The sequence below is a fragment of the Ahaetulla prasina genome, chromosome 2, assembly GCF_028640845.1.
Source record: "Ahaetulla prasina isolate Xishuangbanna chromosome 2, ASM2864084v1, whole genome shotgun sequence".
NCBI lineage: Eukaryota > Metazoa > Chordata > Lepidosauria > Squamata > Colubridae > Ahaetulla > Ahaetulla prasina.
Genome location: NC_080540.1, coordinates 78,827,592 through 78,853,709, shown reverse-complemented (window position 1 = coordinate 78,853,709; position 26,118 = coordinate 78,827,592). Strand labels below are relative to the sequence as shown.

The 26,118-nt window shown below is 42.7% G+C and overlaps 1 long non-coding RNA gene across 1 annotated transcript in view; it reads left to right on the top strand.

Annotated features, from left to right (window-relative positions):
• LOC131192161 (uncharacterized) overlaps positions 1–25,207 on the top strand; it is a 47,782-nt gene extending 22,575 nt beyond the window's left edge. Inside the window, exons 2-5 of the long non-coding RNA XR_009153654.1 lie at positions 10,231–10,277; positions 19,276–19,345; positions 20,052–20,140; positions 24,624–25,207. This is a non-coding gene — a long non-coding RNA (uncharacterized LOC131192161). The remainder of the gene's footprint in view (positions 1–10,230; positions 10,278–19,275; positions 19,346–20,051; positions 20,141–24,623) is intronic.
• Positions 25,208–26,118: the final 911 nt, after the last annotated feature.

Sequence of the window (26,118 nt, the reverse complement as noted above, 5' to 3'; positions counted from 1 at the left end):
CCAATGGAGGGACTCCGGGAGGCCCAGGCGAGGCCCGCACCGCTTCCTCGCAGCCACTCAGGTGTGCCACGCTCCCACCCAGGCCAGAAAGGGACGGGCTAACTAGGGGCGAGTGGGCGGGCACCGCCCCTCCTCCGAACGCCGAGTGGCGGCGCGGCGCGAGCGGCAGGCGCTGCGGCCAATGGGAGCGGGCGAGCTTGGCGCGTCACGGGCCGGCACACGGGCCCGCGGCTGAGGTAAAGCGGAGCGTGTGGCGGCGCGCGGCGCTGCCGGCGGCGCAGGGAGGCGATGCCTTGCCGCGACCGGCGGGTGGTGGGCCCGGTGGGGGCAGAGGCCGGGATGCCGGCAAGGGCGGGCCTCGGCAGCTGCGCTTCGCCGACCCCGGCCCGGGCAGCGGTGACAGCCTGAGCCTGGACAGCAGCAGCAGCAGCGCCGACGGCAGCCGATGCTGCTGCGCTGGCGGGGACGGCTGCTGTGCGGGGGACGGGCGCCGAGGAGGCCACGGCCACGTCGGTGACGCGCCACGACTGGCCGGGACCGGCGGCGGCCCAGCTCAAACTCCTGCCCATGAACGACCAGATCCGGGAGCTGCAGACCATCATCCGCGACAAGTAAGCGCCCCCTGAGCGCATGCAGAGCGCCGCGCCCGGAGAGGATCGCGGGGCTGGGAAGCAGAGCGCCGCCCGCCTCTTCCTCTGTCTGGTGGGCCGGGCTGGAGCCATGGGCGCCCTGGGCGCCTACAGCCCAGTGGCGGAATGGCCGCCCGCCCGCCTCTTCCTCTGTCTGGTGGGCCGGGCTGGAGCCATGGGCGCCCTGGGCGCCTACAGCCCAGTGGCAGAATGGCCGCCCGCAGCCCCGGTGGGCGGGATCGCCAGCGGAGCCACTCCGCATCTGCAACCGGGCGAGCGGCGGCTTCCTTGGGGGCCAGGACGGGGGCCGCACCCCACTGTCCACCGAGAATTTGCTGCGGGCCAATGAAAACTGACCCGCGGGCCGCAGTTGGCCCGCGGGCCGTAGTTTGGACACCCCTGCTGTAGATCCTGGATAGCCTCATTCTTAACGAAGAACAATTGTAATAGTCAGCTTCTAACCCATCATATTAATTTTCATGTGGATAAAAGAATTAATTCCTTGAGCAATCGCCTATTCAAGATGCATCTATCTTTCAAGTTCCTGCAAAAAAAAACCCAGCCAAATTCACTGTCCTCATCTTCCAAATCTCAATTAGATTGTATGAAGATTATATTTTATTTTAGGGACTCGGTGGCTCAGGGGCTAGGATGTTGAGCTTGTTGATCGAAAGGTCGGCAGCTTAGTGGTTTGAATCCATAGTGCTGCCGTGTAACGGGGCGAGCTCCCGTTACTTGTCCCAGCTTCTGCCAACCTAGCAGTTTCGAAAGCACGTAAAAATGCAAGTAGAAAAAATAGGGACCACTTTTGGTGGGAAGGTAACAGCGTTCCATGCGCCTTTGGCATTGAATCATGCTGCCCACATGACCACGGAGACATCTTCGGACAGCGCTGGCTCTTCGGCTTTGAAACAGAGATGAGCACCGCCCCCTAGAGTCGGCAACGTCTAGCACGTATGTGCGAGGGGAACCTTTACCTTTTTGTGCTACTGATGACTTAAAAAATATTTGGGATCGTATGGTCTAATAGTTCTGCAACCCAACAAGACAGGCACAGACTTCAGAGGATAATTAGAACTGCAGAAAAAACACTTGCTACTAACCTGCCTTCCATTGAGGACCTGTATACTGCACGAGTCAAAAAGAGGGCTGTGAAAATATTTACAGACCCCTCACATCCTGGACATAAATTGTTTCAACTCCTACCCTCAAAACGATGCTACAGAGCACTGCATACCAGAACAACTAGACACAAGAACGGTTTCTTCCCAAATGCCATCACTCTGCTAAACAAATAATTCCCTCAACACTGTCAAACTATTTACTAAATCTGCACTACTATTAATCTTATCATCGTTCCTATCACCCATCTCCTTCCACTTATGACTGTATAACTGTAACTTCGTTGCTTGTAACCTTATGATTTATATTGATATTATTGATTCCTGATTGCTTATTTGTACCCTATGACTATCTTTAAATATTGTACCTTATGATTCTTGATGAACGTATCCTTTCTTTTATGTACACTGAGAGCATATGCACCAAGACAAATTCCTTGTGTGTCCAATCACACTTGGCCAATAAAAAATTCATTCTATTCTATTCTATTCTATTCTATTCTATTCTATTCTATTCTATTCTATTCTATTCTATTCTAATAATTTATGCCTCTTAGTGACCTGAGATATTTGATGTTTATTATTGGAAAAAGGGTCAACAAATAAAAGATTGATCCTGAAGACCAAAATGGGAAACTGCTGAATGGTTAGGAGAAAGAGCTTTTGTGCAGCTTAAAGATAGAATGTGCTTGTGTGCACTGTGTGTGCATGTATATCTTGGAATATAGCTCCAGCAATGGAGCACCCAGAATTGTGGCTGCTCTATTGCTACAGTTTTTCAAAAATAGTCTGGACAGCTATTTGACCAGGATGGTTTAATCTCCTTGATCAGGCTGTTGGACTAGATTCACATGGGTGTCAAACTCACTGCGTCATGTTGCCATCACGTGATGTTTTGCAATATTTTTTTCCTGAATGGAGCTGGGGTGGGCGTGGCCTGTGCATGACGCATCCGGCTTATGGGCCGCCAGTTTGACACCCCACTAGAATACCTCTGAGGTATCTTCTAGCTCTATGATTCTGTGTTTCTTCTCCTCCTTCTCCTTCTCCTTCTCCTTCTCCTTCTCCTTCTCCTTCTCCTTCTCCTTCTCCTTCTCCTTCTCCTCCTCCTCCTTCTTCTTCTTCCTCCTCCTCCTCCTCCTCTTCTTCTTTTTCTTCCTCCTCCTCCTCTTCCTCCTCCTCCTCCTCTTCCTCTTCCTCTTCCTCTTCCTCTTCCTCTTCCTCTTCTTCTTCTTCTTCTTCTTCTCCCTCTCCTTCTCCTTCTCCTTCTCCTTCTTTCATCTACAATATCTATATGCATAACATACAAAGAGGCACATGAATGTTCATTCATAGAACTCAAATATCAAATATTTCATAAAACAGAAATTAGATTCCTGGCTTTAAAATTTTATTTGGAATAGTTCACACTACAAAGATATTAAAAGACAAATAAAAGCACTTATTGACATCTAGGTGTGTAAGTGATTTTTGGAAACTTCCTGCTCTTCTTTGAGGTCCTGCTGAACATCTTTATCCAGGTGTTCAGTAGTCCGAACTGCAAAAAGGGTGGGTTGATGAAAGTGTAAATATTGTAAAATGCAAACTGCATGTACTTGGCACTGTTATTTGCAGCTGCTTGTCAGCCAACTGAATTTTAGGTCATACAAGTGCCAAACTATTTCCTTTCCCCTCCACACAAAAAGAATAAAGCATAAAAGAATAAAGAATAAAACAACTAGACACTACATGCCTTTGAGAGACTAGTGTTAACGGCACAAGTATCTTTGGCTATGAATTAAACAGAAACCGAGAAAACATGTTCTTTTGGTAACATCATGCACAAGAATTTGTTGCTCTTCTCTTGCTACTAAATTTTCTCCAGTGATGCAGCATTCACAACTTCTGAAGGCAACTTGTTCCACTGATTAATTGTCCCAACTGTCAAGAAATTTCTCCTTAGTTCTAGGTTGGTTCCCTCCTTGATTAGTTCCCATCAATTGCTTCTTGGCTTCCTTCAGGTGCTTTGGAGAATAGGTTGACCCCCTCTTCTTTGTAACAGCTGTTTGATATTGGAATGCTGATATCATGTCACTCTTAGTCCTTCTTTATACTAAAGTATACATACCAATTCCTACAACCATTCTTCATATATTTTAATTTCCACTCCCCTAATCATCTTTGTTTCTTTTCTCTGTACTCTTTTTAGAGTCTTAATATCTTTTTTATATTGTGGCAACAAAAAACGGATGCAATATTCCAAGTGTGATCTTACTAAGGCATTATAAAGTGGTGCTAACACTTTACGTGATCTATCCCTCTGTTTATGCAGCACTGCTGGCTCATATTTAACTGATTGTCTACTAGGACTCCAAGATCCCTCTAGAAGTTACTAGTACTGAGCCAGGTACCACCTATATCTATGGACAATAGCATAAATTGCCTCTGCCATAATTAAGTTACCACCCCACATACCCACCATCATTGCTCTTCTGGATGTTTTTTAAACCCATCTACATGACTTTACTTGTTCCAACTTCTGCCAACCTAGCAGTTCAAAAGCATGTAAAAAAATGCAAGTAGAAAAATAGGGACCACCTTTGGTGGGAAGGTAACAGCGTTCCATGTGCCTTTGGCATTTATCATGCTGGCCACATGATGACGGAGATGTCTTCGGACAGCACTGGCTCTTTGGCTTTGAAACGGAGATGAGCACCTTCCCCCAGAGTTGGGAACGACTAGCACATATGTGTGAGGGGAACCTTTACCTTACCTTTACATGACTTTAGCCATATTGAAATTCCCTGTTTGTTGATTACAGCTGGGATAGATGGGATAGATATCTCTTGATTCTGGCTAGATGAGAAGTCACTTTTACCAGGGCTTCCACAATTCTTTATTTGTACAAGTTCATTTACTGACAGTTTAAAGTTATAACGGCACTGAAAAAGTGACTTATGACTGTTTTTCACACATATGACCATTGCAGCATCCTCAAGGTCACATGAACAAAATTCAGTTGCTTTGCAACTGACTCACATTTATGATGGTTGCAGTATTCCAGGGTCACATGATCACCTTTTGCGACCTTTTGACAAGCAAAGTCAATGGGAAAGTCAGGTTCCATTAACAAACGTATGCAATGTATGTGACGACTCCTCCAGACGCTTCCCCAGATGCCTGTCGAGATGTCAGTTCAGAGGGGGATGAACCAGTCCCTTCGGAAGGGGAGGTACTTCAGAGATGGTCAATGGCTCCAAACAGCTGGCTAAACTGATTTGGTTCAGGTACAGCTGTAGCAAGACAGTCCTGAGGCTTCAGGTGGGGAAAGCACCTAGTTGCAGCAAGTCAGTGATGAGAGGAGGCACTGCCTTCTGCACCTAATCTGAGAACACATAGGGAAAAGGCAGGAGCAGCTATGGTCATCCTGATTACTCATGAGGAGGCAGCCTTGTTCCTCTTGATGGGCTGCACCAGAATCTGGCTATTTAGCACAACAGACAGATGAAAGTAATGCTGGGAATAACATGTACATTTTCTAGATGTGTGTTTCCTGGTTGTTATGATTCCAGCCTTGCCTGGATTGATCCCATGCCTTGACTCTGGTTCACCCTCTTGTATTGTGGATTTAATTTTGCCTAGTGGATTTACCTGGTTTGGGAAACTTTCAAGTGCCCTCTGGACTCACTGGCCATTACTCTGTGGACTAGCATTGGTGTGCTTTTGGCTGGACATAATTGGAACAGTTCTAGGATTATAGTGAAGGGAATTGCTTGGGAATATTAATAAACCTACTAACCCAGTTATGTACAAGTGAGTCAGCACACTCTTACTGACTTAACAACTGCAGTGATTCACTTAACAAATGTGTCAAGAAAGTAAAATGGGGCTACACCAGGGGTGAAATCCAGCAGGTTCTGACAAGTTCTGGAGAACCGATAGCAGAAATTTTGAGCAGTGTGGATAACCGGTAGCGGAAATGTTTAGTAGTTCGAAGTACCAGCAAATACTACCTCTGGCTGGCTCCAGAGTGGGGTGGGAATGGAGATTTTGCAGCACCTTCCCCTGCCACGCCCACCAAGCCACACCCACAGAACTGGAAGTAAAAAAATTTGGATTTCACCACTGGGTTAAACTCTCTTAATAAATGTCTCAGAAACATAAATTTTGGGCTCAGTTGTGGTTGTAAATCAAGGACTACAAAATTTGGCAAAATTTACTAAGTGTGTATGACTGGAGTTTACCCTGCTGTGGCTGTATGTCTTCTAAGTGCATAATAAAATCAACAGGGCAGAATCATTGGAAATTTCATCAGAATATCCTGACTGATGATCCAAGGACTTTCTCCTACACAGCAGGACTGGCAAAGTGATAGAACTGGAATCGTTTAAATCTTTCTCGCTGGCAATTTCTTTTTGTCATCTCTTTCTGCTCCACGCTCCTCCATCCTTTCTTGCATGAGAAGGTTAGAAAGAAAGCTATTTATCAAGACTTGGGGAAAAGATGGTGCAGTACCTTTAAATAAGAACTCCCTGTGAAAAAAGAGGGCTAATGAGATGAAGTTACCCTCACGTCTATATAATGCATGGTTTGGCTCTATGGGGAGCTGTAATATGCACTGTCTAGCCTTCTAGACTCCAGCTTCAGCTCTTTGGAATGACAAGCCAATGATCCTATACATATATACTATACGTAATCCAGCAGCTCTACAGGTACTGCATGTCTGGCTGATAAAGAGCACATTACATTATATGTACTCAAGGTGGCAGATTTATTCAATCAGGATAAAGTTGTGTCCCGTGAGTGCAAGTTGTGTGACTAGCACACAGAGGCAAGGATGTCGAAGGTCATATTATGTCTTTTTGTTTTGTTTTAATGGAAGCCTATTCTTATGAGAAGAGCCAGTCTGCTGTAGTGGTTAAGGCACCAGGCTAAAAACCAGGAGATCATCAGTTCCAGTCCTGCCTTAGGCATGAAGCCATCTGAGTGACATTGGGCCTGTCACTCTCAACCCTGGGAAGGAGGCAATGGAAAACCACTTCTGAAAATCCTGCCAAGAGAACTGCAGGGACTAGTCCAGACAGTTGCCAGGTGTCAACACTGTTTGACTCACACACACACACACACACACACACACACACACACACACACTCTACTGTTACTGACACGTCAATGCCAACACATGCCCAGGCAGCAACAGCGACCTATTTCTTTCAGTGCTGACGATAGTGTGGCAGTTGCTGGCTTCCCAAACGTCAGCAGGTATTTTTGCTCAATGTTCCCTTTTCTTTGCTTTCTTCATTATAATTATTATTATCACCCCAGAGTTTTCCCATTATTAAACAGGGAGGCACACAAATTCCACTGCACTTCCTTATCTCTCTTTCTTGCAGTGAGGTAAGTTATGATGAATTATCTTCTCACCTTCACCCCTTGCATGGTCCAAAGATTTCAAGGTTTCCAAACAAAGCAAAGCTTAGAAGAACCATACCACAGGTTTGAGTAATTCTCACGTGTTAAATCTCATCTTGGATTGTTCATTTTTAGGCCACCAAACATAGAAATCTTGCTAAATCTTGCTTCAAGATTGACAGTCTCCCCCCCTCCCCCAATTCTAAATTCCTAACTGGCTCACTCCCTTTTACCTATCCATATTTTTGCCATCTGGCTTTGCTCTGATAAATGAATCCGTAACTCTGAACTGTATTGTTTCCTGATATAGCAATGCAGTTATGTTTGCCTTTTATATGAATGTCACAGCTCAGCTGTGGAAAAGTGTTGCAGTTCATAGATGTACCATCTGCTTTGCCTTGCTTGCTTCCCAGTGGATTAGATCCATTCCCAGCATCTACTGAAGTGGAATAATTGGGAAAGAAGCAAGTATTCAGTGTACAAGTTCTTAGCCCTGGAGCATTTAGAGCTAACCCCAAACTGAAGAGTATGTATGTAAACATTTGCTCTCTGGAAGGTAGGGCTCAGGGATCATCACACAGACTCCTATCTTCTCTGGTGTAGTTGAAATGATAAAGTTGTCCTTTACAGTAGGTTTTGCATGGCTATTGTAAATGACTGTTTCTTCATTGCTTGAGTTTCTAAATATTTTAGCCTTGCTCCTTGACATTTACATATAGAAATTTGCATGCTTACTGGTAAACTACCTGTTGTGACCCAGGCCCAAGTAGGTAGTAGGAAACTCAGTCAGTGTAAATTAAAAACGAACTTTATTCGAACACCTGAGAATTACTTCATTCTCAGCGTAGTTCAACTAAATTAAAGCAAATTCCTCCCAACAGAATTCTTCAGTCCTATCACCACCCTTGGTCCAATTAGGCAAACTGCCAAAGGCCTTTCCTGGCAAAAGTTCAGAAGACACAAGAAGATACAAAATAAATGCAACAAGATGAAGCTATCAATGTTGTTTTCCGGCAAAGAGCCCAAACGCCGTTGCTGGTCTTTTAAGCCTTATGGGAGGGGCCAATCATCTCTTGGCTCTATTCCCGAGTCATCCTCTTTGCTTGAGTTGCTCTTGCCTTCTGGCAGCTCTTCTCATGTGTGCATTAGGAACAGGCTCCTCCTGTTCCTCTGCCTCAGTACTGTCAGTCTCTGGAGGATCTGGGGTCCGCACCTAACTCCTCGATGGCCCTGGCCCCACCTCAGCCTCCAATCCAGAGCCCTCATCCGGGCCTTCCCCAGCCTCCAGGACTGGCCCACACTTTTCCTCAGCCTCATCGCTGTCTGAGTCCATTGCCAGCTCTGCAGGCTACTGGCGGACCACAACACTACCTGTTGCTATTGTGTTGCCCATTTACCTGCTTTGTTGTTATTTAATTTGAAAGTGTATTGTTTTCTTTAATGTATGTTTTTCTTCATAATTAAATGCATCCCTTTTATTCCCAACATAGAAAGTTTTACTCCCACTTTAGGAATAAATCTAGCTGGGTGACCTTGGGATGGTCACTCTTTCTCAGCTCTAGGAAGAAGCAGTAGCAAATCACTTCCTGACTGATTTTTTCCCCAGAGATTCATCCAGGCAGTTGCCAAGAATCAACAACGATTCAAAGTCACCATATTCATAATCATTAATAAACATAATACGGTATATAAATATATACTCCTGTGACTTCCTTTCAGTGTAAGCAACATTATACAAAATGTATCAAAGAATTACAGAATAAATTACAGGCACAATCCAAATATATTTAATCTACACCATCACCCTCACTCATACCTTTCTCTTTTTAACCCTTGCAAGCCATCCCAGGTTTCCATCACATCTTCATACACTACCTTTTGCACTTTCTGTTTTATTTCTCTCTTTCCAAAGATCTCATGCAAGGATAGTTTATTTATATGTTTCTGACATTTTAACAACCTGTGCTGAGTAATGGGTTAGATTCAATAGCCTTAATTCTATATATTTATTGAATTTTTGTTTATTTGCATTAATGCTTTGCTGAGTTGCTCTGAATATGCTAGAAATATGGAAATAAAATAAATTATCTTTTATTGATAGAGTCAAATTCTTGCTGGGCTTCAATCTATTCTCATATTTCTTTGTAGCTTTGAACATGCTTTTAGTATAGTAACGCCCTGTGCCAGTCTTAAGGAAGTTAGAAAGTTACAGTAAGTATTAGAAAGTTAAGTATACCTAGATTAAGGTGAAGGAAAGTGAAGGAAAGAGCAGAGTCTGTTCTTTAGCAAGCTCTCAGCCTTCTTCAGATATGCTCAAACTGCTTCTGAGATGTATGGCAAAACATTTTCTGAGGAGTCTCTCCCTTCTCTCCTCATGTTTGTTTATTAGGGTCATCTTTCTTCAAAAGGAATTGCTTTTTCCACGTTTTGAAATAATTCTGTTGAACACTTGCCATTTTTAGTATCTTTATATTGAAACCATTGCTTTATCTTTTTTATTCCACATAAACTCTAAACCTCTTAGTAACTTCCTTCCTTCCTTCCTTCCTTCCTTCCTTCCTTCCTTCCTTCCTTCCTTCCTTCCTTCCTTCCTTCCTTCCTTCCTTCCTTCCTTCCTTCCTTCCTTCCTTCCTTCCTTCCTTCCTTCCTTCCTTCCTTCCTTCCTTCCTTCCTTCCTTCCTTCCTTCCTTCCTTCCTTCCTTCCTTCCTTCCTTCCTTCCTATCATCCAAATTGATTTTATGGCAGTATACAAAGATACACATAATATGCATATGCATGAGTTTTGTTGGAATTTAAGTTTGCATGCACCGATTTTCTGCACCTATAAATCTATTGGCTGCTAAAGCTGGCAGAAGGATTCTGAACTCTGCACATTTATCTCCTTTCTTTATCTGAAAGCCTTGCTTTGCATGTGTCTGTGAAATATGTCTCCTCTCAGTTAAGCTGATATTCTCAGGACTTTTGAAACATGTGTCTAGTTTTAGATCAGTTCTCTCTCTCTCTCTCTTTTTCAAAGATAGATAAAATATAAAGTGACTTTATTCTCTTTCTTTTTCAACTTGTATAGTTTTTACTTATCTTATTTTAGGTAAAGGAGCAAAACACACTAGAGTTCTCAGCTGTCAATAATCTTAAGTAAGTAGGCTCTCCTATTACAGTATCACGTTATTTCAACCTTACCTTTATTTTTAGAAAACATATTTTTTCATGCAAACTTCAGCCTTAAGTTTCCTTTTTTTTAAAATACAAAAGTTATATTCCTAACTTTAGTGATTTTCTTTGCGATCTTTCCACTATGTAAGACTATCTGCTACCCAACTATTTCAATGTGTACATTAAAACTACTTTGACAAGAGGTTTCATAGCTACCATGGAAGCCTTGAATTATTTTGAATTATATAAGACAGGGCCTAACTGAGATCTGGTGCTCTATGCTAAATTATTTTGGGATGATCCACCGAAAGCTCTATTCTCCCGATCAGGTTTGGCCCAACAGAGGCAAGGAATTAATTTTAATATTTTGGCCATGAAGATTGATAAACCCACATGGTTTCTCAATGACTTGGGACATTATTTACTGAAAGATTGATAAAATATTGATTTTAACTCAGAAACGTAACTACTGTAGTTAATTATCTGCAGAACGAAGAAAAATGGAACAAGTGAATTAACAGGGAAATAAGTGAATTTATTTATTTATTTATTTATTTATTTATTTATTTATTTATTTATTTAATTTCTATACCGCCCTTCTCCCGAAGGACTCAGGGCAGTTTACAGCCAGAATAAAACAACATAGACAAAAATTAAAACATTTTAAAAATCTGATTCTAATTTGGCCAAAATAAGTTAAAACTGTCATAAAACCCTAATAAAACCCCCACATTAAAATTATGTTAGGCCAGCCCCGCACGATAGAACAAAAAGGTCTTAAGCTCCCGTCTGAAGGTCCGGAGGTCAGGGAGTTGACGTAACCCTGGAGGCAGCTCATTCCAAAGGGCAGGAGCTCCCACAGAGAAGGCCCTCCCCCTGGGGGTCGCCAGTCGACATTGTTTGACTGACGGCACCCTGAGGAGGCTCTCCCTATGGGAGCGCACAGGGTGCTGGGAGGCTATTAGTGGCAGTAGGCGGTCCCATAGATAACCCGGTCCTATGCCATGGAGCGCTTTAAAGGTGATAACCAACACCTTGAATTGCACCTGGAAGTTAGTAAAGGTAAATATGACAACAAAAAAATGGAAGCCATTTTAGGGCCTACTCTGTGTTGGTGGTGATGACAGCAATTAAAGTTTATTTTAACACTGTTCTAACTGGAGAATGGAGACCAGCAGAGCAATTCAAAATAATAAGGAACTACCTTTATATTTGCAGACTGGCATTCATTTTCCCCCCTGAATTCTATTATGCAGTTTTGGAATATGTTAGCAAGTATTTGATTTACCCCCATCTTCTTTAACTTTAAATGGACCATAAACAGTTATATGCTTCAGTTGTTCTACTGAAAGTGTTGTGAATTGAGCATCAAGTCACTTTCAATACTTGATGCTAAACAAATAATTCCCTCAACACTGTCAGACTATTTACTGAATCTGCACTACTATTAATCGTTTCATAGTTCCCATCACCAATCTCTTTCCACTTATGACTGTATGACTATAACTTGTTGCTGGCAATCCTTATGATTTATATTGATATATTGATCATCAATTGTGTTGTAAATGTTGTACCTTGATGAACGTATCTTTTCTTTTATGTACACTGAGAGCATATGCACCAAGACAAATTCCTTGTGTGTCCAATCACACTTGGCCAATAAAAAAATTCTATTCTATTCTATTCTATTCTTATGCAGATTTGGGGTTCTATAACTGCATTTGTATTTGGAAAATTTCTTCATTCTGCATTCTGTTGAAAGTGTTGTAAATTGAACATCAAGCTACTTCCCGCATTTCAAGTGGACTTTTGGTTCTGAAATGGCATTGTATTATTTGTATTTGGAAAATCTCTTCATGCAGTGAAATCTTTCTTTAAGATACTTGCAAAGCTTAGTCTCAAAAGACAGGTTGTAAGACAGACAGACAAATAAATACATAAGCAAGCAAGAGTTTAAGTAACACCAATCTCATTTCTTGTTTCCATATATTCTCACTTGAGCTAAATCTCAAGCAACTGTTCCCTTGCTTTGATCTGCTTATCTTGACCTTATCCTGAAACAGGATCATCCCCAAACACATGAGACAATGTTTAAAGACCTTTTAAAGCACCCTGTGCTTTAACACCCTTTCCCCGTTTTACCGAATTCTGGATTCCTATGTGACAGGCTATAAACATTCCCAAAGGGGCAGAATTTCCCTCTTCACTCAGCCTTGTCCACAGACAGTTTCCATCTGCTGTTTCTAATGCTGTAATTGGATTTATTTTCCAGATATTTTATAGCACGTTATTTTCCAGATATTTTATAGCACATATCTTTTAAAATATCTTTTGAACAGCACCTGGAGATAAAGGTCTGGTCCACACATGCTATTTTAATTAATTATATATTAAGACTTTCTTGTTTTAATATTTTATCTGATAAATTGCCATTGGGCCAAAAGTCAATATGAAAATGTTTTGGTTAAAAAAAATGCAGCTGGATAGAGAGCTGGCTCTTCGTTTTCAACTCTTCATAGAGCTGCATAATTGGGTATTATCATATCCTAAAATCTCAAGGTAGAGAACAACATTTGGGAGGATTGTACATAGGCTAATAATAGAGATGGGCAAAAAGTCAGAAATGGCTCTTAGGATTGGGAAAGAGGGAAGGCTGAGAGCTGCAGTATCTCAGATTTGGTGGCTTAGAGATGGCAGGCTGTGAGATCGAAGCTCCAGTAGAAGGTGGTGAAGATTTGCTGAGCCACTTCATTGTCCTGAAGAGGTGAAAGAGGAGAAAGAAGGCCTGACATCAATAAGCTGTGGAACAACTCTGAAATAGAAGTGAATGAATATCAGTGGTAGAAAAGAGGAGAGAAGTGTGGAGTGTGTGTTGAATCAAATGGAATCAGGTTTGGAGTAATTTGGAAGCAGAAGGAAGGAAGGAAGAGAGGAGAGGAAGAGCAAGAAAGAGTTGACACAGGAATTGGAAGACAAGTATATACGGGCAACCAAGATGATGGAGTGATAGTTCTTGGTATAGCTATAGACAAGTTCCTGGTTGCAGTCAGTGAAATGTGAGATAGACACACAGATGTCCCTCCCTCATATAGGTTTACCTGTCCTTTGGCTGTATAGTCTGAAGAGCTTAAAAGAAAAATAGGACTGTGTAGAAAAAAAGCAAATCTGGCATGAAATTTATAATCTCTAGAACAGACATGATGTCATTAACAAAAGCGAGGCTGTGGGGTCCTTGGTGTTCTCTGAGCTTGATTGTTTCCTTGCAGGCATTTTGGTGTTGGTAAGTTGGTAAGCTTGGTGGTTCCTTGAACTGCCAAACAAGCTAACAGTAAACAACAATTCAGTCAAGGAACCATCAAGGTCATTTCTACCAACACTGACAGGGCAAGCCATTAGTATATAAAATGAAAGCAAACCCTTCTCCCTACAAGCAGTGATGATGATGCTACCTAGTTCGGTAATGAAATGTCTGCAAGAAAACAAGCAAGCTCACAGAGCACCAAGGACCGCCCAGTTTAACCCTAAGCTACAGGGTTTACTTCTATCAGTAAAAACAAGGCTTGGTCCTAGACATTGGGCTACAGAAGATGGGGAGGGGCCGGGGTGAAATCCAGCAGGTTCTGACAGGTTCTGGAGAACCGGTAGCTGAAATTTTGAGTGGTTCGGAGAACTGGCAAATGCCATTTATGATTGGCCCCAGAGTGGGCTGGGAATGGAGATTTTGCAGTGTCCTTCGCCTGCCATGCCCACCAAGCCACACCATGCCACACCCACAGAACAGATAGTAAAAAAAATTGGATTTCACCACTGGGAGGGGCAGAACTGCAACATGGGGACAGAACTATAAGTGTAAAAAGTATTCCTTTGCCCCACAGCAACTGCTCTATGTGTGAGAAAACATTTAACTGGGCTGCAACATCTCAATGAAGTGGGAAAGGCAGCAGAAAATAATTGCTCCAAATTCATCAAGGGTAACTGACCTGAGCAGGGAACGGTTGCTCATGGGTTAGTCCTGATCCAGCGAAAGCATTGTGGGAATAGCTTCCTCTCTCCTTGCCTTGAATGTTTTTCATGTCTATTTTGTCTTGGCAGCTGGGCTCCCCTGAGGCTTCTGAGTTGAACTGAGCTGTGGATGGGAAAAGCAGCTCTGCCTAATGGTAGAGAATTACAGTTCGGGGAGCTCACATCAAGGCGATGGGGAGAGGACTCCCTTGCCGGGAAGGATAATGCCCAACATATGGCAGGGAGCTCCCCCCAACACACAGCAGCAGCAGTTGCTGTTCCTGTGAGGAGAGAGAAGATGTTCAGACCTGCGTAGGAAAAGATTTAAAAGGGAGAGGAAGGTGCTTAAATGGCAGAATTTCAGGCCCTGCTCAGCTTCCTGTATGAACCCCAGTCAGATTTGATAACTGAGGAGCCATTGACGCTATGGTTCATTTGAAGGTACAGAGCTGGCATTAACACCCCCACCAAGCTCACTCCTGCCAGAGAGGCAACATTTCACCTTCGCAAATTAACAGGTATTTGGCGTGATGTTTCATGGCCTTAAAGTCAGGCAGTCGTGGTGTATTTCTGTAACAACCACCTGTAAGTCCGGGAACTGTGGATTCTCATCTTTTCAGCCTTACACAAATAAGCTTTTACTTTGTAGTCATTAGTGTTTTCTGAGCTTGGTTGTTTTCTTGCAATCATATATCAACAGAGAGCAAATCCCACTTGCTTCTAGTCGGGGTGAAATCCAGCAGGTTCTGACAGGTTCTGGAGAACCGGTAGCGGAAATTTTGAGTGGTTCGGAGAACTGGCAAATGCCATTTCTGATTGGCCCCAGAGTGGGCTGGGAATGGAGATTTTGCAATATGGAGATTTTGCAGTATCCTTCGCTTGCCATGCCCACCAAGCCACACCATGCCACACCCACAGAAAAGATAGTAAAAAAAATTGGATTTCACCACTGGGAGGGGCAGAACTGCAACATGGGGACAGAACTATAAGTGTAAAAAGTATTCCTTTGCCCCACAGCAACTGCTCTACGTGTGAGAAAACATTTAACTGGGCTGCAACATCTTAATGAAGTGGGAAAGGCAGCAGAAAATAATTGCTCCAAATTCATCAAGGTTAACTGATCTGAGCAGGGAACGGTTAGTCCTGATCCAGCGAAAGCATTGTGGGAATAGCTTCCTCTCTCCTTGCCTTGAATGTTTTTCATGTCTATTTTGTCTTGGCAGCTGGGCTCCCCTGAGGCTTCTGAGTTGAACTGAGCTGTGGATGGGAAAAGCAGCTCTGCCTAATGGTAGAGAATTACAGTTCGGGGAGCTCACATCAAGGCGATGGGGAGAGGACTCCCTTGCCGGGAAGGATAATGCCCAACATATGGCAGGGAGCTCCCACCAACACACAGCAGCAGCAGTTGCTGTTCCTTTGAGGAGAGAGAAGATGTTCAGACCTGCGTAGGAAAAGATTTAAAAGGGAGAGGAAGGTGCTTAAATGGCAGAATTTCAGGCCCTGCTCAGCTTCCTGTATGAACCTCAGTCAGATTTGATAACTGAGGAGCCATTGATGCTATGGTTCATTTGAAGGTACAGAGCTGGCATTAACACCCCCACCAAGCTCACTCCTGCCAGAGAGGCAACATTTCACCTTCGCAAATTAACAGGTATTTGGCGTGATGTTTCATGGCCTTAAAGTCAGGCAGTCGTGGTGTATTTCTGTAACAACCACCTGTAAGTCCGGGAACTGTGGGTTCTCATCTTTTCAGCCTTACACAAATAAGCTTTTACTTTGTAGTCATTAGTGTTTTCTGAGCTTGGTTGTTTTCTTGCAATCATATATCAACAGAGAGCAAATCCCACTTGCTTCTAGTCGGGGTGAAATGTAAACTTTGTTACTACCGGTCCTGTGGCCGTGGCTTGGTGCAGGGGGGATGTAATGTGACTGGGTGGGCTTGGCCAACATTTTTTTTTAACATTTAAAAGCATTTTTTCTACAACCTCTTTGGCTGAAGAGGTTGTAGAAAAAAATCTTTTAAAAGACTCCTCTGACGATCCCAGCTGAGTTGCCTGATCGTCAGAGGCTTTTCTTTTCTTTTAAAAGCATTTTTTTTGCCTTTAAAAGAAAAAAAAGCCTCTGACGATCAGGCAACTCTGCTGGGATCGTCAGAGGAGCCTTTTAAAATATTTTAAAATATTTAGCTTTTTAAAAATATTTAAAATATTTTTTCAACAACCTCTTCAGCTGAAGAGGTTGTAAAAAAATGCTTTTAAAAGCTTCTGACGATCCCAGCTGAGTCGCGTGACCATCAGAGGCTTTTTTTTTAATTTTTAAAAGCATTTTTTTGGCCAAAGAAAAAATGCTTTTAAAAGTAAAAAAAAAAAAGCCTCTGATGATCGCGCGGCTCAGCTAGGCATGGGGGGGGGCAGGGATTTTTGCTACCAGTTCTCTGAACCACCCGCTGCCATCACTACTGGATCAGGCGATCTGGTCTGAACCGGGAGCATTTCATCCCTGCTTCTAGTGCTGAAGATGTTACCTAATAGGATAATGAAACATCTGCAAGAAAAGAACTAAGACTTCATAGCCAACTTTGAGCTGCAAATGTTCTCTCTTCTGTTGGTAAACTCTTATTTCTTAAGCTGTACTTTCTCAAAAGTATATGTTATATTATTTTTTTACACACACCCCCCTTTCCCCCTTTCGATAAATAAATTGGAAGTAGCACTACTTAGACTTCAAATGTCTGAAAAAGCTTTTGTCCACTCCAGTTTCATCCAATCCCTTTCTTTCTTTTAGGACCTTAGTGAATGAGAACCCTGTGCATAACTCAAGGCAATGACTCAGATTGCAGGATTATCCTCAAGGAACTCATTGTTCATTCTCATTAAAATCAATGGCAAATTATCAAAGCAAGAGCTGGTTTTAAGTTTTCAGTATCTTGAGTTTCATAATGAACTTCATTACTTCTCCTCTGGGAAAATAGGATAGTTTCTATTCTGCCTATATCAAATCTAGGAGGAATTTGTAGTTCCTTTCCTGAACACTTATTTTATTTTATTTTTACTCCTCTGGAGGATATAATTCACTGTTTCCAAAGCCAATATTCTGTATACATTTAAAATTTCAGATTAGAACTGTGAGGCTTCAATTCAAGCCTCTATTTAGTCATGTCTTTGGGTCAGTTCCTTTTTTCAGCCTAACATATTTTATATAATTATTGTGAGCTGAGCAACCCATGACTGCTTTCATTCTCACCCCAAGGTCTCAAGATCATCTTGCTGAAATTCAGTGGCGAAAGAGCTTTTTTTTTTTTTTAATGGCAACATTTGCATTTGGGTCTGTATGTTTCCAAAAGAAAGTGGAAATGGAATGGAGGCTTCTTGTTCCTCCCTTAAACCCCCCCAAAAAATTGTGTTGTCAAGCAACCATCCTGCTCAATTTTGGCATTCTGATTATTATGGAGAGATTTTAAAAATGGAAATGGGATCCCCCCAGACCTTTCCTATTCCCATTCCTGCCTTTAAACGAGGGGTGTCAAACTCAAGGCCCGGGGGCTGGATCCGGCCCACAGAGTGCTTAGATCTGGCCTGCAGGGTTGCCCTGGAAACAACAAAGGACTGGCCCATGGTGCCTCTGGCAGATAAAACGGGCTCCTGAGCGCCATTTTCAGCTGCGACAGCCTCCTGCAACCCTCTGTCAGTGAAAACAGAGCTGCTCTGTTTTTACTGACAGAGGGTTGCAGGAGGCTGTCGCAGCTGAAAACGGCGCTCAGGAGCCCGTTTTATCTGCCAGAGTGCTCAGGTCACCACAGCCGCCCCTGACATGAGTGACGTCGAGGTGGCCATGCCCATCCTGGCCACGCCCACTCTGGGCCCTTGAGGTCAAGACAACCCTGATGTGGTCCTCAATGAAGTAGAGTTTGACACCCTTGCTTTAAACTGTCCTTCTAAAATAATACTACTACTAATAATAAAAAAAGAGCTAAATAAAAATCTCTCCTGGCCGTACAGGTGATGTCACCTTCTCCTTTCAGTTAGTCCGGGGAATTGCTGCCTTTGATTAAGGAAAACTGCCCACTGCTGATTTTGGGTGAAGAGCTATAAAAATGTTAGAATCCATTTCAGTCAATATTCAAAGACAGGCTTCTCTTACTTCATTTCTATGTAGCTCCAGCATTTCAAACATCTCTCTGCCAAATAGTTAACTTTCTAGCACAGCTAGAAGGTCTTGCTGCTGGAGCGCTCATTCAACCATCACATGAGTTATAAATTGGAGCAGACTACCCTGATCTATTGTATGAAGCCAGGATATCACTTTAACAGCCCTGAATAAGGGATGAGTTCATCTGAAAACACACATCAATGCCATTCTCTTTTCCAGATCTGTAGCTTGGTTCCTGAAAACATCTCACACTCGTTATTTTGGAGCCAACATCTATATATGGTCCTTGACTTGTGTGGGTCTATCTTAAGCCCCATTCAGAACCTCGGTGCATTTCCAGCTTGCATTCTTGGGTTTCTTTTGACTGTCCAGGAGTGAATTCATTTAGTTTTTCCTTCCCCTGTCTTCCTGAGCCATCTCATCTGGTTCCAAGCAGGAAAGGCTAGTTTTACCGTCTTCTTTTAACACAAAGCAGAAATATATATGCATGGGAGGCAGCCAGCCAGCCAGCAGGAGGTTGTGGGGGGTGGAGGGGAGAGAAAATAGCGTTTAGATGGATTATGAGCAATTTCATCCTCTGAAGGTTTATTTTAAAGGTATTGGAAACCCTTTGGCTCTCGGCATCTGAGCTCAGTAGGGTCTCCTGCTGCTCTGGTATCTTTTAGTGGGGGTTGAAGCTACAGGAGTAGTAGGCAATTTGGGACTTTCAGGTAAAGTCGGGGAAAGGCAGAAAGAAGTGAGAAAGCTGCCAGCATAGGCTTTTATGTATGACAGACACTGGAACTCAAGTCCACGCAATTTAACAGGGTTGGAAACATTTTTTCAAAAGGTTCAGCAAGGATCTCAAGATGACCAGAAAAGGCGGATGGTGGAAAAAGGATCTGGCATCCTTTGAGGCTGTAAGTGGATTCCAGCAACAGCTTGAATCTCTGCCCTAGATGGAGAACTCTTGCCTTGAGTCTGGAAGAGGATTTAGGGAATGTAGTCTAAACACATTTGGTGGGTGCCAAGTTGAGGCAAGCTAAGTGAGAGCCTTTCCCAAAATTTGATAAATGTGATTTATGTGCCATGTTCTGATTTGTTGACAGATTTATTTAATTTATTTAATTTATTTAACAGTAACAGAGTTGGAAGGGACCTTGGAGGTCATCTAGTCCAACCCCCTGCTCATGCAGGAGACCTGTACTAGGGATTCGAACTGGCAAACTGCCAACAAGCTCAGTGTCTTCGCCACTAAGCCACCTAGTTTATTTAGTTTATTTGTTTATTTATTTATGTTACCATCTTCATTAGTTATAAATAATTCAAGGTGGTGAACATATACCTAATACATTCTCCTATTTTCCCCCGTGACATGAGCTGGTCTGAGAGTGACTGGTCCGAGGTCATCCAGACGACTTTCATGCCTAAGACAAGACTAGAACTTGCAGTCGCCTGGTTTCTACCCTGGAACCTTAAATACTAGACCATACTGGCTCTTTCATGATGATGATGATGATGATGATGATGATGATGATGATGATAGATGATAAGATTCTTATTCTTCAAAATAAATAATGTAGATATGCTAGGCTAATTATGTTTGGATCTTGGTTACTTAATAAGGGGCAAGATGGCTCAACAGGTAAAGACTCTGAACTTGTCAGCTGGAGAACTAACAGCCTGGATTCAAGACCCAAGCTCCGTTCAATGAGGTGAGCTCCCATTACCCCAGCTCCCGCCCACTTCAGTGGGAAGATAGTAGCATTCTGCGTGCCTTTGGTCAGTGGTGAAATCCAAATTTTTTTACTACCGGTTCTGTAGGTGTGGCTTGGTAGGCATGGTGTGGCTTGGTGGGCATGGCAGGGGAAGGATATTGCAAAATCTCCATTCCCACCCCACTCTGGGGCCAGTCAGAGGTGCTATTTGCTGGTTCTCTGAACTACCCAAAATTTCTGCTACCGGTTCTCTAGAACCTCTCAGAACCTGCTGGATTTCACCTCTGCCTTTGGTGTATAGCCATGCTGGCCACAGAACTTGTCTTTGGACAATGCTGGATCCCTCAGCCAAGAAACAGAGATGAGCAACGTGCCCTAGAGTCGGACATAACGGATAGGGTAGCCTTTACTTTTACTTGGTTAGTAAATATAGAGAAAAGTTTTTTTTCAGAAGTTCATGGGTCTCCAGGCCATTTGGGGTTTTATGGATTAATACCAGTCCTTAATGATCTCCCCTCTATACCCCCCCAAATAGGGATGGGCAGCCAGGGCAGATGGCAAAGCATTGATGCCAGTCCCAGGGAGCAGCAAAGCTGGTTTCAAAGTAACTGCACTTTTAGTGCACATTAAAATCATAGAGAGAGGAAAATCATAATGGGATTTGAAGTTGAGGGTGAAGTTTGTATGACTCAGAAAGAAGGATAATTCTAGGCTTATCTGCCTTTGAGCTCAAATAATGAACTGGGACAAGATTAGTACTTCTACTACCACACTGACTGTATCAAAGTATCGAAGTAGTAGAAGCGTCCCTACATTTGCCCAGAAAGCGGTGGTGTTTGTTTCTAAGGGAGTAGAAAACATTTGATGTCAAAGATGGCCATTGTTAAATCTATAACAGAGAAACACATTGTAGAGGAACGATGGTAAAAACCTTGAAGAAGGACTTCAACTACCCTTATGTAAGTATAAATTTGTGGGGGGGGGAATGAGAAAAAAAAATCTCAATATTGTCCCACCTTTGCACCAAGACAAATTCCTTGTGTGTCCAGTCACACTTGGCCAATAAAAAATTCTATTCTATTCTATTTATTCTCTGTGATATAAGGTGGGCAAAAGAGCCTGTGCCAGGTTTTTAAGGCTTTTTTTTACTATAAACAATAAAATAAAACAAAGTTCCTATAGTTCATGTGATTTCTGTATCCTGACCCAGTCTACCTCAAAGGGTATAATACAAACTGATGGCAGCTCGTCTTCCCCCCATTCCTTCGCCCCCCCCGCCCCCAATTTCCTGGGACTCTTAATCCAATAATTGAATCTGAGCTGGTGGAATGAGTTGCAGGATGAAGGGGCTCAAATGAATTGTCTGTTAGGGTTTTTTCCCCCCCACCCATTCTTTCCATTGCACACCCTCTTCTCAGCCACCCTCTTCTCACCAAGGCTGGTGTCAGTAAACACATGACACCAACTTTGGGTGGCCAGGAGAAAAATTCTCACAGGTCTCAAGTGAACATTTCCTATCTTACTTCCCCACCCATTCCATACCAGTATGATTCATGGGGAGATGAAGGGGCCTTTGTGCTCCAGCCAGAGAGGAATAGATATTGCAGAACCCTGCAGAGGTGTTGGGTATCAGAGGCTGCCAAATCCACCCAATTCATGCGCAGCCACACGTCAGGTGAAGGCTGCAGTGAACTGGAACTGAACATTACACTTGTCCCCTGCTGACAAAATAGGCTTCGCTGCAGGGCTGCGTGGGCCAATTGAGCATATGGTATATTGAACGACGGGGGAAAAGGCGATAGTGGGGAACAAATTAAGAAACACAGCGTGAACAATGCATATTTATGTCCATTGATACTTAAGCCATGCACATATAGCCATATGTACCCTGAAAGTCCAATAGATACATCATACATACAGAGCTTTATGGTAAGTCAGCATGCATGCCTGAAGGTTTCAGAGTTGCCTCGAAGTGAGATGGGTGGCCAATAAATATAATAAATAAATAAATATATCCAGAATGTACAGGATATGTTATGGTCCAATTGACAGGACCATAACATATCCTGATGGGACCACTGCCTGGAAATTTGCTTGAAGCACAATAGTTACTAGAAAAAGGAACACGCCAAAACAGTACCTCATTCCTACTGTCAGGCCTGGAAGCCATCCTTTGCACTAGGCCTTCAGACCTGCCACATTTGCTAATGTGGGAAACTGGGACGGGGGATTGTATGGAGCCAGGGTAATATATAGTCATAATAACATTCCTTCCTCAGAAAGTCAAGGACATCTTGCCCTGCACCTGGAAGCCTGGACTTGGGAGGCATCTCCAGTTGGGACAATGTTTAATTGGACCATGAGATGGACTTTCTCATTTATTTGCAAAAAAGTACATTTAATAATATTCCTGAAAATCTGTACATTTCTGAACACATAGATGTTCTGCCCATTTTTAATTCCCTCCCAGCAGTTAAGGAATTAGAGATCTGGACAGGATAAATATTCAGGCAAAAAAATAAGGGGGAAAAGTCTGGACAATGTCACCATTTGTGGACCCTATACATCTGCCCGCTTTGAAAATGGTTTGGAGGAAGAGCCTTGAATTTCACATAAGTCTAAGCATGGCACCTCTGTACTACTCATTATTGTGACGTGTTTTCTGCATGAGCCTAAAAAGGAAGTGGCTGCTTTAAAGATTGCTTTCATGGAACAGTTCATTTCCCCCCCCCCCTCAGGCTCATGCAGATGCCCAACAGAAAGACATGCTACTTTAATTAACAGCCGTAAAGCAGTAGTGGGTTCCACTTACCTTCGCTACCGGTTCTGAATCAGGAGCGTGCATGTGCGTGTGCTTGCTTCGCTCACGCGTGGCCTTTCTGCGCATGAGCAGAGCATCTTTAATGACATCCGGGTGGGTGGGCGGAGCCTCTCGCCACCACTACTCCCGGTTTGTCCAAACCAGGGCGAACCGGTAGAAACCCTCCACTGCCGTAAAGGTGTTCCTGGGAGGTTTGAAGCTGTTCTTCTGAGTCATTTTCAGAGTGCACACAGCCTATTACCTTACCTGGAACTGCACTATGCTGCTTTAGAAACAAACTTCCCAATTCCTTATTTTCAGCTCTGCATGATTGTAATGTTACCACCCAGAGCAGTGGTAGAATTCAATTTTTTTTACTACCGGTTCTGTGGCCGTAGTTTGGTGGGCATGGCATGGCTTGGTGGGCATGGCAGGGGAAGGATACTGCAAAATCTCCATTCCCACCCCACTCCTGGGGGAAGCATATTGCAAAATCTCCATTCCCAGCCCACTCTGGGGCCAGCCAGAGGTGGTATTTCCCAGTTCTCTGAACTGCTCAAAATTTCCGCTACCGGTTCTCCAGAACCTGTCAGAACCTACTGAATTTCACCCCTAACCTAGAGAAATGGCCGCTTCTGTACATATATTCAGATACTGGTATCTTAATGGTAAACTTAAGATAGCAACCACTAAACCTTAATGCCCATGGGACTCTTTTGCATTTCAAAGAGTTTGGAAGGTATGCCAGTCCCACTGGTCACTTTCAGCATCTTCTGTTTTATTTAGCTGGGAGTCTCCTATGATTTCCCCACTGGGATATATTGACGTCTTTTGAAAAGCTTTTAACCTATTCCCCCCCCCCCCTGCAATGAGAGAGTTTCTAGAGACTTGGATCGCATTGGGGTTTCTTTATTTCAGCTTTATTGCTGTTACTGACCTCTACCCCCAAACGGGCTTTAAATCGATAGCTCTGGCACTACTTTCTTGGATGAGAAAGCAGGGGCTCAGGAACCATGTTCCAGTTTAACACTGAACATCTTCTTCCTGGGTTACCAGATTATTACTTTGACCATTCCACTTTCCCACAAGGCTTATTTGTAGTCTGCATTTATTTCATCTGAGTAGAAAACGTGAACCGCACGGACCCCATGTGCTTAAATATTTAATTTGTTACTAAAGAAATAGGGGGCTTGAGGGTTCAGTGGTTAAAGATGGTCAGCTCGTCAGGTGGAAAACTGACAGCCTGGGTGGGTTTGAGACCTGAGTGCTGTGCAATGGAATGAGTTCTGGTTACTTGCCCCAGCTCCAGCCCACCTAGCAGTTTGAAAGCATGCAAGTGTGAGGTACCAGAGGTACCACAGGTACCACATTGGTGGGAAAGTAACAGCATTCCATGCACCTCAACATATAGTCATGCTGGCCACATGACCATGGAAATGTCTTCAGACAATGTTGGCTCCCTTAGCTAAGAAACAGAGATGAGCACTAGTTCATAGAGTCAGACATGACTGGACAGGGGAAATCTTTACTTTTACCTTTACAAAAGAAATACTATTATTTTTTAACTGGAACAAACTAATCTTCACTTTTCTATTTGTTATTCATTTAGAAGAGAGTTTTATTTTTTCCAACCAGTTTCAATTGCTCTTTTATTTATCCTGAATGTTTTCTTGCTTCTAGGAAAAAGAGGGATTGGCTGTTTTCTCCTGATTAATCCAAGCATTGTGAGAAGATCAGGTGGCGGTTCAGTCATTTCTACAAAACCTCAAAGAGACCTGTTATCAAATCTCCCCCATTGGTCTGCCTCACACAGTCTTGCAGTGAGGGGTAGTTTATAAACTTGTGGAAAGGACGATATGAGATTCTTAAAATGTATGGTATAAAAATGTATACATTTCTCTCAGGCCGCAAGTGACATCTGCCAAACTTAATTAGAATCTAGATTGCAGAAAATATGACTTCTGTAACAGAATCATCAGTGCTTGGAATACTTTACCTGACTCTGTGGTCTCTTCCCATAATCCTAAAAGCTTTAACCAAAAACTTTCTACTATTGACCTCACCCCATTCCTAAGAGGACCATAAGGGGCGTCCATAAGCGCACAAACGTGCCTACCATTCCTGTCCTATTGTTTTTCTTTTCTTCTTCCTATATATATGCTTATACCTCCTTATATTTACTCATATATGTGTTTATATACTATATAATTTTTTTGTATGATACCTACATATATTGTTGTGACAAAATAAAATAAATAAAAAATAAAAAAATAAAAAATAATAAAAAATAAAACTTCCATCTTTCTTTGAACTCAGAATCTCCAGCAAAAAGCAGGAGTCTCTGAGATAGACAAGCTTGAGGGGTATGATTTGGCTGTTATTCAACACACAGAGAGTAGAAAGGTGCTACTTGAAGAATCTTTACAGTACTGTATACCAAAATAGATACTGGAGGTCTTTGAATTCCAGTGCCAATTATCTGATTTCTAGTTATGCAATTTGTGACTCATGAGAAAATTTTGGTCTCCCTTCCTGTGTTTTCTGGAGGTCAGACTCGATCTGATGTTGAATACCTTCTTCAAAGTTGATTTTTTTTCCTGGAATGCAAATTGCATTTGATAGAAAAAGGAAACTTAACAATTGGGTTGGGAATTCCAATAAAATTCCCAATTCTATTTAAAATCAAAATTCCAATTTCAATACTCCTAACTAGAGCATATAAAACATTTGCTAGATCAGTTTTTGAATACAGCTCATCTGTCTGGAACGTGCACTGCATATCTGACATAAATACAATTGAAAGAATCCAGAGAAGCTACCGAGCGATTGCCTGCCCAGTGTATATCCTAATACGCATGTAACCTTGACAAAACTGCAGCAGAGAAGAAAAAGAATTAAGTTCTTCCAATCTTTTGAAATTCTCATTCCACCACCTGTCCTTCCCGATCTCCCTCCCCCCCCGCCATTCTTAGATACCTTTTTGGATAATAGGATTTATATCCACAGGGAAAAAACTGCTCTACCATAGAAGATTCCTCTGAAGGTTGGTGCCTTCATTGCTTAAGAAAGTTTTAGACCATTCTATGCTACCTGAGCTACTTCTTCCAAAAATAAAGCAGGGAGAAATGTAGAAAGCTTCAGCATTCACTATAAACTTTTTTTTAAATTACACATT